General features: G+C 41.1%; 1 non-coding gene and 1 pseudogene across 1 annotated transcript; one reads left to right on the forward strand and one right to left on the reverse strand.

Moving 5' to 3' along the window:
• Positions 1 to 5,111: 5,111 nt before the first annotated feature.
• On the forward strand, positions 5,112 to 5,250 carry LOC135274598 (U4 spliceosomal RNA). The gene has a single exon (XR_010342387.1). It is a non-coding gene; the product is annotated as a U4 spliceosomal RNA (small nuclear RNA).
• A 1,552-nt stretch (positions 5,251 to 6,802) lies between these two features.
• Positions 6,803 to 7,629, reverse strand: LOC105713649 (heterogeneous nuclear ribonucleoprotein A1-like; annotated as a pseudogene).
• Positions 7,630 to 13,040: the final 5,411 nt, after the last annotated feature.

Here is a 13,040-nt window from a genome sequence, read left to right on the forward strand (position 1 = left end):
TAAAAGGATCAATGCAACAAGAAGAGCTAACGATCCTAAATATATACGCACCCAATACAGGAGCACCCAGATACATAAGAAAAGTTCTTAATGACTTATAAAGAGACTTAGACTCCCACACAATAATAGTGGGAGACTGTAACATCACATTGTCAATATTAGACAGATCAACGAGACAGAAAATTAACAAGGATATCCAGGACTTGAACTCAGACTTGGAACAAGTAAACTTAATAAACGTTTATAGAACTCTCCACTTCAAATACACAAAACATACATTCTTATCAGTACCACATCACACCTATTCCAAAAGTGACTACATAGTTGGAAGTAAATCACTCCTCAGTAATTGCATAGCATTTCATAGGTTTAAATGAAATATTGGTTGGCTGCTTTTTTGTTATTTTCTTCCCTTATTCCTTCCTGTCTCCATTGTTAAGCACAACTATTGGCATAAAAGAGGTTTTCAATACCCATTTTTTAGACTGCATTCTAGCCTGGGCAATAAAGCAATACCCCCGTTCTCTCTCCCTCTTTCTCTTTCTCTTCCTTTTTCTTCCTCTCCTTCATTTTTTTTTTCTTTCTCTCTCTTTCTTTCTTCCTTTTTTTTAAAAAAAGAAAAGAAAAATAAATACTCCAGGTACTGTAGACAACTGTCAAGGAGTTGGCTATAAGAGTAAGAGAAGGGGCTCAGGCACTGCTATATGACATATTTCTCATTTTCATAAGAAGGTCTTTGGAGTAAAAGCCTGTGAGGAAAGGCATTCTTGTAAGTGCTAGGCTACCAGTAATAAGGGAAGAGGAAGCGAATGGTAAAGTCTTGAGTAATCCTCTTATTTTTTGAATGTCTTATTCATCATTGAGATTATGGATGATGGATCCTGAACATAGATTAATATAGCTTTTAAAAAAGTGTGGGTGCAGATGTGAAGGGATGCTAGGTGTGGCTGATTAATTAAAAAAAAAAAAAAGAAAACTGGCACAAGATAAGGATGCCCTCTCTCTCACCACTCCTATTCAACATAGTATTGGAAGTTCTGGCCAGGACAATAAGGTAAGAGAAAGAAATAGAGCATATTCAAATAGTTAAAGAGGAAGTCAAATTGTCTCTATTTGCACACGACATGATTGTATACTTAGAAGACTCCATCATCTCAGCCCAAAATCTCAAGATGATAAGCAACTTCAGCAAAGTCTCAGGATACGAAATCAATGTGCAAAAATCACAAGAATTGCTATACACCAACAACAGACAAACGGAGAGCCAAATTATTAATGAACTCCCATTCACAACTGCTACAAAGAGAATAAAATACCTAGGAATACAACTAACAAGGGATATGAAGGACCTCTTCAAGGAGAACTACAAATCACTGCTCAAGGAAATAAGAGAGGACACAAACAGATGGAAAAACATTCCATGCTCATGGTTAGGAAGAATCAATATCATTAAAATATCCATACTGCCCCAAGTAATTTATAGATTCAGCGCTCTCCCAATCAAGCTACCATTGACTTTCTTCACAGAATTGGAAAAAACCACCTTAAACTTCATATGGAACCAAAAAAGAGCCCACATAGCCAAGACAATCCTAAGCAAAAAAAAAAAAACACACCTGGAAGCATCACACTACCTGAATTCAAACTATACTATAAGCCTATAGTAATCAAAACAGCATGGTATTGGTATCAAAACAGAGATATAGACCAATGGAACAGAACAGAGGCCTCAGAAATAACACCACACATCTACAACCAACTGATCTTTGACAAGCCTGACAAAAACAAGCAATGAGGAAAGGATTCCCTATTTAATAAACAGCGTTGGGAAAATTGGCTAGCCATATGCAGAAAGCTGAAACTGGATCCCTTCCTTACACCTTATATTAACTCCAGACAGATTAAAGATTTAAACATAAGACCTAAAACCATAAAAACCCTAGAAGAAAACCTAGGCAATACCATTCAGGACATAGGCAGAGGCAAGCACTTCATGACTAAGAAACCAAAAGCAATGACAACAAAAGTCAAAATAGACAAATGGGATCTAATTAAACTGAAGAGCTTCTGCACAGCAAAAGAAACTATCATTAGAGTGAACTGGCAACCAACACAATGGGAAAAATTTTTTGCAATCTACCTATCTGACAAAGGGCTAATATCCAGAATCTACAAAGAACTTAAACAAATTTGCAAGAAAAAAAAACATCAAAAAGTGGGTGAAGGATATGAACAGACACTTTGCAAAAGAAGACATTTATGCAGCCAACAAACATATGGAAAAAAAAGCTCATCATCACTGGTCATGAGAGAAATGCAAATCAAAACCACATTGAGATACCATCTCACACCAATTAGAATGGCAATCATTTAAAAATCTGGAGACAACAGATGCTGGTGAGGATGTGGAGAAATAGAAACACTTTTACACTGTTGGTGGGAGTGTAAATTAGTTCAACCATTGTGGAAGACAGTGTGGCAATTCCTCAAGGATCTAGAAATAGAAATTCCATTTGACCCAGCAATCCCATTACTGGGTATATACCCAAAGGATTATAAATCATTCTATTATAAAGACACATGCACATGTATGTTTATTGCAGCACTGTTCACTATAGCAAAGACCTGGAACCAACCCAAATGCCCATTAATGATAGACTGGATAAAGAAAATGTGGCACATATACACCATGGAATACTATGCAGCCATAAAAAAGGACGAGTTCATGTCCTTTGCAGAGACATGGATGATGCTAGAGACCATCATTCTCAGCAAACTGACACAAGAACAGAAAACCGAATACCGCAGATTCTCACTCATAAGTGGGTGTTGAACAATGAGAACACATGGATACAGGGAGGAGAACATCACACACCAGGTCCTGTCAGGGATAGGGGGCTAAGGGAGGGATAGCAGGGGATGAGGGGATTGGGGAGGGATAGCATTAGGAGAAATACCTAATGTAGATGACGGGATGATAGATGCAGCAAACCACCATGGCATGTGTATACCTATGTAACAAACCTGCACATTCTGCACATGTATCCCAGAACTTAAAGTATAATAAATAAATTAAAACGAAAAAGAAAAGAGAATACTTAGAAAGGACATTAACTCAGTCTAAATATATTACTGGGGACCTAAAACTGATCAATCTGTTCAGCTGCTCCATCAGGCTCATCTAATAATGGTTTAAGTTCTCTCTTTAGACTCGGAACTTAAGAAGCAGTTAAGTGAGTATTCAAAAAGCCAACTGTGCCTCCTCCTTGAGGCTTCACACAACTAACTGTGCCTCCTCGATGAGGCATCTTCTTTAGAGAAAAAAAAGCTTTGAAGCTGAAGCTGATTCCTTGGAAGATGAGGGGAAAGGAGAACTCGAAATCTCTTTTGCATTGCTCTATCTCCCTCTGGAGAGCTTTCTTCAAGGAAGAACACTCAGGCTGGCAATGACCAGGTCTTTGAGACACTAGCTCCCAAGAGCCTGGGTTATACAGGGGAGTAGGGAATTCTGGGTTGGGTTCTGGGGTGGCAGCTTGGGGAGGAGGAGGAGGAGCTGGAGCAGGAAATGAGGGAAGATGGTCTAAAGGGTCCCATTTACGTGTGGATTGCTCATGGGTAAAAGCTCCACTCATTTTAGGTGAGACTGCTCCTGACTTTATTCTACTCTCTTACTGTTTTCCTCCTTCTCTTAATGGGTAGAGGAGAAATGGCCCTTGCTGCCAACAGAGAGCATAATCTGTTTCTTCTTGTGAGACAGGGCTTTTGTTGTTGACATACACTATTAAGAGTTGACAAACCTAATCCTCACCCGACCCAAATTTTGGCCAGACAACTGTGGTCTTGAGGATTGGTTCTTTAGTTCAAATAAAACAGTAATACTTTATCATTTGTTATGGAAGACTCAACCCCCTCAAGCTGGGAATCTCTTGCCTATTCTGTTGTAAAAACTTAAAGCTTATAGAAGACTCAACTCCTCAAGCAAGGAATTTCTTGCCTTCGCTGCCCTGGGAGGTTGACCTGTTTCCTCTCTTCCCCCTTCTGAGGGTCCCTTACACTCTTCGCATTAGTGCGGTCAGGACTTGTCACCATTCACACAAACAACACCGCATTCACACACACACTCCACCCTTCAGAAGTTGACCACCAAGGAAGTATTTTGTTGCCCCTTTGCAACGTTTCCTACCTTGGCTCGTGCACGAGATTGCCTGGCCAAGGCCCCTGGTCGCTGCGGTTTGGAATCTGTTTCCTCTGTGTTGCTGTGTTGCTGAGAAGCCAGGTTTATTCCTAACACCGGGTAAGTCCTGGCTCTCCGCTCCCCCACTCAACCCCGCCACCGCTGTAGGGCATGATGGCGCCTCTCCACAAGAGAGGACCAAGGACTGCCCCAGAGGGGAAACAGAATCCCAGATGACAAGCGCCCAGATTTGTTGGAAACGGGTTTATAAAGTTGGGAAAAATCCACACCAAAACCATGCATCACTCAGCAAGGGTAGTTTACTTCCCGCAGGAAGGGTGCGCAGTCTTGCCACGAGAGCACATCTGAACAAAGTAGACAGGGACATTTATAACTTTCATAACCTGAAGCAATCACCTGACTTCTGTGTCCAGTTTCCATTGGCCAGAACGGGACCGCACTTTCTATGCTTGACCTGATTGGCTAAAAACTTGGAAATTTCCTGGATAAGGGGGAATGGCATGAACCAGGGTTTGGAGCTTGCCCAATACTGTTCAGACATGACGGAGCCAGTCAAGGTAGCTGATTTAAGATGTGGCTGATTGATTGTTTATTTTTTGTTTTCTGAGATGGAGTTTCACTCGTTGCCCAGGCTAGAATGCAATGGCGCAATCTTCTCACCGTGACCTCTGCCTCCCAGGTTCAAGCGATTCTCCTGACTCAGCTGCTCAAGTAGCTGGGATTACAGGCATGCACCACCACACCTGGCTAATTTTGTATTTCTAGTAGAGACAGAGTTTCTCCATGTTGGTCAGGCTGGTCTTGAACTCCCGACCTCAGGTGATCCACCCACCTCGGCCTCCCAAAGTGCTGGGATTACAGGTGTGAGCCACTGTGCCCAGCCAAGAAGTAGCTGATTTAGAGAATATATACATGGAGCTTGGCACAGTGGCAGTATCGTAGTCAATGAGGTTTATCTGAAGCGCCATTATTGCTAATTGAAAACTTTTCCCAATACCCCGCCACGACGACTTGAAATATAGTCAGCATTGGCAATTTTGGGGTCTCTACAGGGACTGAATTAAAAAAAAAAAAGAATATACACATGGGTATATGTTTATGCTAATAGTGGATAATGGCCATAGAGTGAGAGATTGTAACTCCTGATAATGTAGTCTACAATATAAACTTCAAAGAAGAACTTTCCCGTCTCTCACATTAGATAAGCTAATTTTATAAGGAGTGCTCACAGAGAGATAGCATAGATAATTGGCCTGAGGCTGGCTATTAATCTTTCACAGCAATGCCTAACAAGACCAGCATGCTACACATACAGGAGAATAAAGATAGTCACTGCCAAACCTTATTTTATTGAATTCTGCTAATTCTGAATGTTCAAATTACTCAGAAACTTGGCTGACCTGTTCTTTGACGTTGCATACAGAGAATTCAGTTTTCAGAGAAAATTAATAATAAAAACGAATACTTAAATAGCTCTTCCAAGTTTGTCTTGCATATATGTTATTTTATTTGATAATGAGAATGTAACTACTGCCACCTTGGGAATCTTTACCTGTGAGTTTTAGGTCTTCTCAATAGAAGATACTGAAGCAACTGAAGTTTGATGAATCATTGTCCTCTCTGAACTGAGTGAGTTGGCCATCACTTGGGAAGGGCACTCAGTTCAGGTGATGATCCCAGTATTGACTTCTTCCTCACACCATTCCCAAGGATTCCAGGGGTTTGGGTTTGAAATGTTATATCCTTTTTGTTTATTTACTTATTTTTATTTATTTATTTAGAGACCGAGTCTCACTCTGTCACCCAGGCTGGAGAACAGTGCCACCATCTCAGCTCACTGCAACCTTTGCCTTCCTGGTTTAAGCAATTCTCCTGCCTCAGCCTCCTGAGTAGCTTGGATTACATGTGCATGCCACCACACCCCACTAATTTGTGTGTTTTTAGTAGAGACAGGGTTTTGCCCTGTCGCCCAGGCTGGTCTCGAACTCCTGGGCTCAAGCAATTCACCCACCTCGGCCTCCTAAAGTGCTGGGATTACAGGTGTGAGCCAGAGTGCCCAGCCTGTCTTTTCTTTTTTTTTTTTTTTGAGAAAAATGCAGGCTCATGCCTCTAAGAATAGAGCTGAAAAATCTTAACTGACCACTTATTTTCTTTCATCATGTCCAAATCTTTAGAGAAAAGTAAAATGTAGCAAAATGTTTAAATGGAATTTTCAACTGAGAGCCTAAGGCTCTAGATATTAGATACCAAAATGAGGTTTATTTTCTTTAAAAAAAAAAAAGACATTTATTCAGTGTCATGATCAGACTATTACATTTAGCAATCAACAGCATGGGTGCAAAAAAAAAAATTCTACATTAAAACACTTTGTTGGAATGTTTTACACTTTCTACAGAACAGAAACTAAAATAACCTGTTATACAATTAGTCACAAATACAGTCCTCGAGTTTTTTGCCCATACACATGAGTATTGTCTAAAACATGTCTTCTTTGCAGCAGCTAGGCCCTGCCACCACTGTGCTTGGCTGAGTTCACAAATCTGCTGTAACCTGTAGCTTCCCTGTCACTTCTCTGGCTCTCTTCTCTTGCTAAGCTCTGTTTCCTAGTTAAAATCTTCTGCCACTGCCATAGCTACTGCTGCTACTGGAGCCGCCATAGCCACCTTGGTTTCATGATTTGGCAAAGTATTGGCTGCCACCACCATAGGGGCCAGAGCTTCTGCCTCCAAAGTTTCCTCCCTTCCTGGGTCCAAAATTTGAAGACTGATGTTGTAACTGCCAAAATCATTGCAACTTCCACCACCTCCAAAATTGCCTCCATCATTACCAAATCCATTATAGCCATCCCCACTGCCACCATATCCACCACCACCACAACTGCCACCAAAACCACCACGACCATGACCAAAGTTGTCATTCCCACCAAAACCATCTCCATGACCACCATCAAAGTTTCCAGAAGCACTCTGACCTTTTTGGCTGGATGAAGCACTCGCCATCTCTTCCTCTGGCAGGGCTTTCCTAATTTCACAGTTGTGGCCATTCACAGTATGGTATTTCTGAATGACAGTCTTATCCACAGAGTCATGGTCGTCAAAGGTTACAAAAGCAAAGCCCCTTTTCTTGCCACTGCCTCGGTCAGTCATGATTTCAATCACTTCAATTTTTCCATACTGGTCAAAATAATCTCTTAGGTGATGTTCTTCAGTGTCTTCTTTAATGTCACCAACGAATATTTTTTTCACAGTTAAGTGGGCACCTGGTCTTTGAGAATCTTCTCTTGAGACAGCTCTCTTTGGTTCCACAACTCTTCCATCCACTTTGTGTGGCCTTGCATTCATGGCTGCATCCACCTCCTCCACAGTGGCATACGTGATGAACCCAAAGCCCCTGGATTGCTTGGTGTTTGGATCTCTCATTACCACACAGTCTGTGAGCGTTCCCCATTGCTCAAAATGGGTCCTCAGGCTCTCATGGGTTGTTTCAAAGCTCAACCCTCCAATGAAGAGCTTTCTCAGCTGTTCAGGCTCTTTAGGAGACTGACAGACATGATCACAGGGAGAAGAGAGACTTTAATGATACTTCTTCGGCGGCATCCACAGGCAGAAAGGAGCAAACTGACAAACATATCTCCCAAAATGAGTTTTGAGATGAACCATTCTAAAGGAGATTTAAAGTATATATCTGAAAACTGGTAACATGGCTCATAACAACCCTTGACCTATATTGAAAACATAAAGGAAGCAAATTGTTTTAAAAAAGAGAAGAATTTGTGGTACATGTACTTGCAGAAAATGGTTCTGTATTTGTCTGTCTGCCCACCTCAGGGAAGTAGTGGAGGGTCCTTCTCACTTTACATCAAGTGAGTGGACTGGTGCCTGACTCCCACCTGGAAAGTCTTGAGGCCAGAGAAGGGCTGGCATTAGATGCAGAAGCAGGATAAATACAAGGGAGTGAAGGGCAGGTGTCCTGTGCTCCTACAGTGTCAGAGTAAAGGATGTGTGAGTGTTTTTAAGGCTCACTGAGCCCTCTCAGTAGACAGCCAGACTGCCATTTTAAATCCTGCCCCAGGGACATGAAAAGAATGAGAGGACATCTGAAGACAAGAGTGTATGTGGCATGAACTTCTGAAAAACAAGAGAGAGAATTGGCCAACCTGTTAAACCACTACTTTCACCCACGTCACAGGAAATGCAGCCAAATGTTCCATGGACAGCCTCCAGAGAACCCACCCGAGAAGAGTCCCAGGAGAGAAAAAGTCAGCTTTAAACCCCTGCCAGATCCAGAGTTGTGGAGCCATTTTCCAAGTATACCAGTAAAATATGAACTTTCCTGCAGTACTGTGCCAAGCCTTATTGGAGCCTGAGGCCACAGGGAAAATCTGTACCCCTATATACACACTTACCAAAATGCCCTTCCATATTGTGAACCAAGTGGAAAAGTTAATAAAGACTCTCCAGTCAAAAACCATGATTACACATAATGTCCTAGATTGCCCAATCTGTTCACATGCCACTGTAAATCTTTATAAACTCACCCATCAAAGGACACCATGGCCCTGCACCCTGTGAACCTCAGGCTGATCAGAAACACTGTTCCCATTGAGCAATAACTTGAGTTCACAGAACAAACAGAAACAGGCTGCCTTTCTTTGTGTACATTTTTGGTATTTTGTTCATCTTGGATGTTTTGCCTTTAGACTTAAAGAAAAATATTGCAGGGCTGGGAGCAGTGGCTCATTCCTGTAATACCAGCAGTGTGATAGGCCAAGCCAGGTGATCGCTTGAGCCCAGGAATTCAAGACCAGCATGGGCATATAGCACAATTCTATCTCCACAAAAAACAAAAAACAAAAAAATGTAGCTGGGCGTGATGGTGCATGCCTGTAGTCCCAGCTACTCAGGAGGCTGACCTGGGAGGATTGCTTGAGCCTGGAATGTCAAGACTACAGTAAACAGTAATTGCATCACTGCCCTCCATCCTGGGTGACAGAGCAAGACCCTGTCTCAAAAAAAAGAAAATTGCATTAATCTTTATCTTGATTCCTGAGCCCCCTAAAATTTTGCACAAGGTGAATGCTTTACTGCTGGCCCTACTTTTCTACAGTTTTCCTTCACTCATCATCTTCAAGATCAGAGAATCCGGGAACTGTGCTTAGCAAGGAGGAAATCTAAAATAAATAAACTCACAGAAGCACAAAGTAAAATGGTGGTTGCCTGCGACTGGGGGAGGAGAAATGGGGAGATATTGATCAAGGGGTACAAAGTTTCACTTATGCAGGATGAATACGCTCTGTAGACCTAAAGCACAACAATGTGACTACAGTTAACATACTGTCTTGTATACTCGAAATTTGCTAAGAAAGGAGATTTTAAGTGTTCTCACCACACACACACACACACACACACACACACGCACAAATAAAATAGTAACTATGTGACATGATAGATATTAATTAGCTTGATTGTGATGATTATTTCACAATATATGCATATGTCAAAACAGCAACCTGTATACTTTAAATACATACAATTTTTATTTGTCAATTATACATCAAAAAAGACAGGGGGAAGCTTAGGTATGGTGGCTCATGCCTATAATCCCAGCACTTTGGGAGGCCGAGGTGGGCAGATCATTTGAGGTCAGGAGTTCGAGACCAGCCTAGTCAACATGGTGAAACCCCACCTTTACTAAAAATACTAAAAATTAGCTGGGCATGGTGGTGCTCACCTGTAATCCCAGCTACTTGGGAGGCTGAGACAGGAGACTCATTTGAACCCAGGAAGTAGAGGTTGCAGTGAGCCGAAATCACATCACCACACTCCAGCCTGGGTGACAGAGTGAGACTCTGTCTCAAAAAAAAAAAAGGGGGGGGTAGGTTGGAGGAAAGCCATAGTAGCTTCATTGATTTGATGGGCAATAATACGCTCTAGTTAAGTACCTTATAAACAGAAAAGTGCTAGAGAATGTTGACAATGATCATCCTCCTCGTGCTCTCCTTGCTGTTGTTCTGTTTCTGCAGGCCAAGCATCAGGGCTGCCAAGGACATTCGTGTTGGTTACTTTCTGCACACCAAGATGTGCCTTTCATATTGTAGTTTTTGTGAATGGCAGTCCCTGGAATTGGGCAGCCAAAGGTAGTGGCCCTGCCAAAATTTTATTTCAATGACACTCAGTAAACCTTAAAAAGTTTCTGGTGTTTTTAAGAACATGGTAAAATATGCAAGCTTGTATTTCTTAGGCATATGACACTGGAGTCTTCTTTGATCCCTGCACTTCCCAGCAGAAAGCAGATAAAATCTAGAGAATGGGCCTCAAGGTGCTTTGGGTCCAAGTTGCCCCTAATGAGGGGGGTCAGGTTATGAAAAGACAGGGAATGTTCGGCAGGTGAGAAACACTAGCATTTGGATTTGGCTTTCTCTTGTGGACATCCTTTAGCTTGTGCAGGGCCTGCCCATCCTGAAGATATCTGAGCCATGCTGTGTTGCACAGTACCTGTAAAACTGACTGCCATAGCATGTGGGTATGACCTGCTCGAAGGCGTTTGCCAACCCAGACGGTGTGTTAATAGGATCTGGGATGTTCACATTATCCTCATTGGACCTTCTCTTCTCCACCAAATATAATTGTCCAGAAATGAAAGACAGGGCCCAAGAAAGAACTTTAGTCCAATTTCCTCTGAGCCAACATCATGGGAGGAACCTTGCTTTACAGGGAAACAATTGGTCTTCCTCAGTTAATCATGATAAGCCCAAATATCATGCAAAAAATGTTAAAATAATAATTACTAAAACTATAGAAACGGAAAACTTCTTTAAGGTAGAGTAAGAAATCTTAAAATATACAGAATGTTAGGTACACCATGATTATAAGTGGATAAAAATATGCATGTACCTGGTTAAGGCCTAAAAGGAACGCCAAACTAAAAAACTTGTACCTGGTCAGGCATGGTGGCACCTGCCTGTAGTCCCAACTACTCAGGAGGTTGAGGCAGGAAGATTACTTAAGCCCAGGAGTTTGAGGCCAGCCTGGGCAACATAGTGAGACCCGCATCTCAATTAATCAATCAATAGGATTAAACTTGTTGTATTAGGCTGCTAATGGGTATGGAGTTCCTTTTGTGGTGATGAAAATGTTCTAAAATTACATCTTGCTGATAGTTGCACAACTCTGAATATGAAAATTTTATGGCACATGGATCATTTCTCAATAAAGTACTTGCACACACACACACAAAATTTTATCAGGGTAGTAGGATTGTGGATCTTCATCTACCTCTCTACTACCACAACTTCATCCCCACCCCTCCTCCCAAAAAGTGGATTTTGAGCCTCAGGTGTAAAAGAATGAGTGGAACGTGGGAAGATGATGGGGCCACACTGACAGGAATAAGTAGTGACTAAGAAGAGCAAGTCACTCTCTTTTCTCCAGGTTTGCATTCTACTTCTAGGATCCCCTATTGGCAGAGCCTGACATGGGAGCCAGCTAGCACAGGACAAATGTGGTTTGCAAAGACCTAGCCGTAGCATAACAGGGCAGACAAAAAAAGGGTGGATTTTGAACTAAAAGACAATAACTTTTTTTTAGGTGGAATCCTTTTGTGGTGATGAAAATGTTCTAAAATTAGATCATGCTGATAGTTGCACAACTCTGTGAATCTACTAGAAAACTAATTCATCCATTTTAAATGGGAAAATTTTATGGCACGTGGATCATTTCTCAATTTTGTACTTTTTTCTAATTTTGTAATTTTTGTATTTTTCTAATTTTGTATTTTCAGTAGAGATGGGGTTTCACCATGTTGGCCACATTGGTCACAAACACCTGACCTCAGGTGATCCACCTGCCTCAGCCTCCCAAAATTCTCGATTACAAGTGTGAGCCACCACACCTGCTAACACTCAGTAAATTTAAATAATGACTAACTGTAATTTTAAAATAACTGATTTCTTTGTGTTTAAAAAAGATAATGCAAAACTATTCAAAAATTAAAAGATGGAAGAGAAAGATGATTATAGTTAGAATACAGAAGATCTATATTGTTTTGAGGGAAGGATAAGAATACTGAACAATTTTAGACAAATAGAATACTGAACAATTTTAGCAAATGTGTTTTATATTAAACATGTGTGTTTAAGCATGTAGTGCTGGCATAAAGACAGATATATAGACCAATGCAATAGAAAAGATATCCCAGAAATAAACCCTTACATCTACAGTCAAATTATTTTTGATAAGGGTGCCAAGACCATTCAATAGGAAAAAAAGTGGTCTTTTCAACAAATAATGTTGGGAAAACTGAATATCCACATGAAAAATGATAAATATGTACTCTCATCTTACACTAAATGTAAAAATTAACTTGAAATGGATCAGAGACCTAACTACAAGAACTAAAACCACAAAATTCTTAGAAGAAAACATAGGAGAAAAGCTTCTTACAGAATTTGGCAGTGATATCTTGGGTATGATGCCAAAAGCACAAGCAACATAAGTAAAAATAGATAAACTGGACTACATCAAAGTCTAAAACTTCTGTGCATTAAAGGACACAATCGACAGAGTGAAAAGTCAATTCACTGAATGGGATAAGACATTTGCAAATCATATATCTGATAAATGGTTACATCCAAAATATATAAGGAACTCCTATAACTCAACAACAACAAAAACAAACCCAGAGGCTCACCGCAGCCTCCGCCTCCTGAGTTCCAGTGATTCTCCTGTCTCAGCCTCCTGGGTAGCTGGGATTACAGGCACATGCCACCACGCCAGGCTAATTTTTGTATTTTTAGTAGAGATGGGGTTTCACCATGTTGACCAGGCTGGTCTTGAACTCCTGACCT

This window comes from Aotus nancymaae, unplaced genomic scaffold, assembly GCF_030222135.1.
Source record: "Aotus nancymaae isolate 86718 unplaced genomic scaffold, 86718_ANA_hifiasm-v0.15.2.pri h1tg000002l, whole genome shotgun sequence".
Classification (NCBI taxonomy): Eukaryota; Metazoa; Chordata; class Mammalia; order Primates; family Aotidae; genus Aotus; species Aotus nancymaae.